Below are 2,772 nucleotides of genomic sequence, written 5' to 3'. Positions count from 1 at the left end.
TTAGGTAAGTTCTCTACAACAGGTGTCTCCCAGTGTCATGGTAACCAATCTGAAGAAGGCCAAATGTTTTGACCTCTTCAAGGTAACTTCCAGAACAAGAAGGTTGGCTGCAGTTCCGTAAAATTAGAAAGCGAAGGTTTATTTTAGCTTTTTTTGTAAAATGCCGCCTCTCTAAATATTACTTAATGAATTAGAAGGCACAGTGGTTTAAAAATGCAATTTTGGGGTACTTTGTTTAAGCAAAATGTGTGCCATTCATCGTGAAATGTTACCCAACTCTGAAGCAAAGAAACATGTATGCAACAAAGGACGCATTATAGAATCACTAGTCATCACTTTCTTTAGCACAATGTTTCGATTCCTATCAACGACGAGTGCAGGCAGCTTTGATTGCACCATTCTTATAGCTCTGTGTGATGTGCTTAAACAACTTTTTTATGGCCACTTTCATTTGGTGGTTTAAGGCTAGTCAATTTCTCTGATTATACCTATTTGGCAAATCACTACTGAGAAAGTAACACGTCTAACCATTTTCTCTCATGCGGCACGGCCTCTCATCACTGCTAAAACATGTGAGGCAAGTAGGATGTTTATCCTACTCAATATATTTTATGAATCGCAAATTTTTTATTTCTTTAGCTTTTTTTTTACTCAAAAGAGAGGAAACTTAGGGAGGAAGAATGGGGGGAAGGAGTCAGGGTAAAGAAAAAGTGCGTATAAATAAAGAAGAAGGAAAGAGAAATGGATTGCAATCAGAATGGAATGTAGACCACACATTTGGTCCCAAACTCACTGACACTATATTTACATAAATTGGGTTTTGTAAAATGGATTTTGCAATGCCTTATCCTTGTCGAGCTCCACAGCTAGTCAATTTTCCCACATATTTTTTATTATATCCATTTCCCTTAAATGGTTCTACTTAAGTAAATAAGTAGCACTGGGTAGAATTAGCGTCCGTTGCCACAGTTTTGAGAGGCCATTTAAACGTGTAACGCATCACTTTCCAAGGCTAGAAGGCTCCAAAGTCCTGACTCACTACCCCGTGACGCCCACGTCCCATCTTTCTATTTGCTCTCGTTTTTTACCGTCAGCGCTGTGCACCTAAGGGCGTTTACCAAAATTCTCCATTTAATTTAAACTGTTTCGTCAACGTAGCATCTACCCTTCTTGCGAAGATTAGTAAAAGCAGGTTAGATTACGCTATTCCTAAACCACTGTCTAATGTGCTTGAACGATTTACTGGTTTTCCGTAAACACAACTAGTTACAAATTGCCAGCAGAGATTAGAAAAGTGTAAACGGAAAGGTAGACCGTGGGCGTCATCAAGTAGTGAGTCAGCGCTCCGCAGTCTTGTTGCTGTAGTGTGTGATGTGCTACAAGATTTTGCTGATTTCTTAAACCTGCCGCCTAAAATCATGGGAAAGTGGGCAAAATTGTAGGGCTGCTTAACCCTACTCCACCTTACACACCTGCTATACTACTTATTTGATTAAGTAGGTCTGCTTGAAGCTGACGGACATATTGACGAGTGGGTATTATTAGCGTATTGAAGTAACTTTTAACTACCAAATGAAAGTAAGTATCAAAAAGTTGTTTAAACACATCAGACAGTGCTCCAAGCATAGTGCAATCAAAACTGCCGGCAGTAGTTGTTGATAGAAATGTAAACGCTGTGCCAAAAGAAAGTGTTTCGATGACCTGATGATTTTGGTAAAAGCATTGAGGTGCGCAGCGCCATCGATGGTACAGGTGGTCAAAGCAAAGTGAGGACGTGGGCGTCATCAAGTAGTGAGTTAGAACTCCACAGTCTTGAACCCTCAGTAGGTGGTCTATAATAGGATTGGAAGGAATCTCAAAAGTATGGCAATTGGTAACAGTGCCCACCCTGACTCTGCTCCGCTATGCTGAGCTACTTATTAAGCAGTTCTGCTCAAAGAAGAGGGATAACATGACGGATAACTTGACAAGATAGGTTGGCTAGCTGTCAACCAACGATAAGGATTGAGCATGACGAAATGCAGTCAACATGAGGCACGTGACTCCGAATGCATCATTGTGTGCGAGTGGTGTGAAGGATGCCAAAAGTAGAAGTGTAGCCCACCTATCTCCCTTCATTCTTTGCTTGTTCCCTCCACTTCTATCTTTCTTCCGCCCTTCCTGCCTGCCTGCCTGCCTACATACGCTTCTGCCTACTAACCTTCCTCTTTGCCTGGTCGTAGTCGTTTATCCAGCCGTTCTTTCCATTGCATGTCTTTCCCTTGCATCTTAAAGTCCTGCTTTTCCTCATTTCTACACTCCTTCTCTCTTGATTGTTAAAGGAAGACTTGAGAGGCACCGTTTGCAATCCTTAAAATTTATTGGGTAAGTTGAATACTGCACTTGCCTCACCAGTTTGGGCAGCGGTGAGGAGCCGCATGCCTCGACAGAAGTTGGTAGGACGTGTTATCCTCTCAGTGATGGCCAGTGATGCCACAATCCGCGTTTTGTTGAATGTGAGTTCATTTACTCCAGAGTTGGCTTGCATTCCATAATGCCCTCCACACACATTCGCTTAAACAGAGCATGCAAAATTTGTATTTGTTAAACCACTGCGCCTTCCATTTCATTAGGCAATATTTAGGGAGGCGACATATTACAAAAAAAGCTAAAATAAATCTTCGCTTTCTAATTTTACGGAACTGCAGCCAACCTTCTTGTTCCGGAAGTTACCTTGAAGAGGTCAAAACATTTGGCCTTCTTCGGATTGGTTACCATGACACTGGGATGGAT

The sequence above is a fragment of the Echinococcus granulosus genome (assembly GCF_000524195.1).
Source record: "Echinococcus granulosus chromosome Unknown EG_S00028, whole genome shotgun sequence".
In the NCBI taxonomy this organism is placed as follows: Eukaryota; Metazoa; Platyhelminthes; class Cestoda; order Cyclophyllidea; family Taeniidae; genus Echinococcus; species Echinococcus granulosus.
This window is presented reverse-complemented; position numbering follows the sequence as displayed.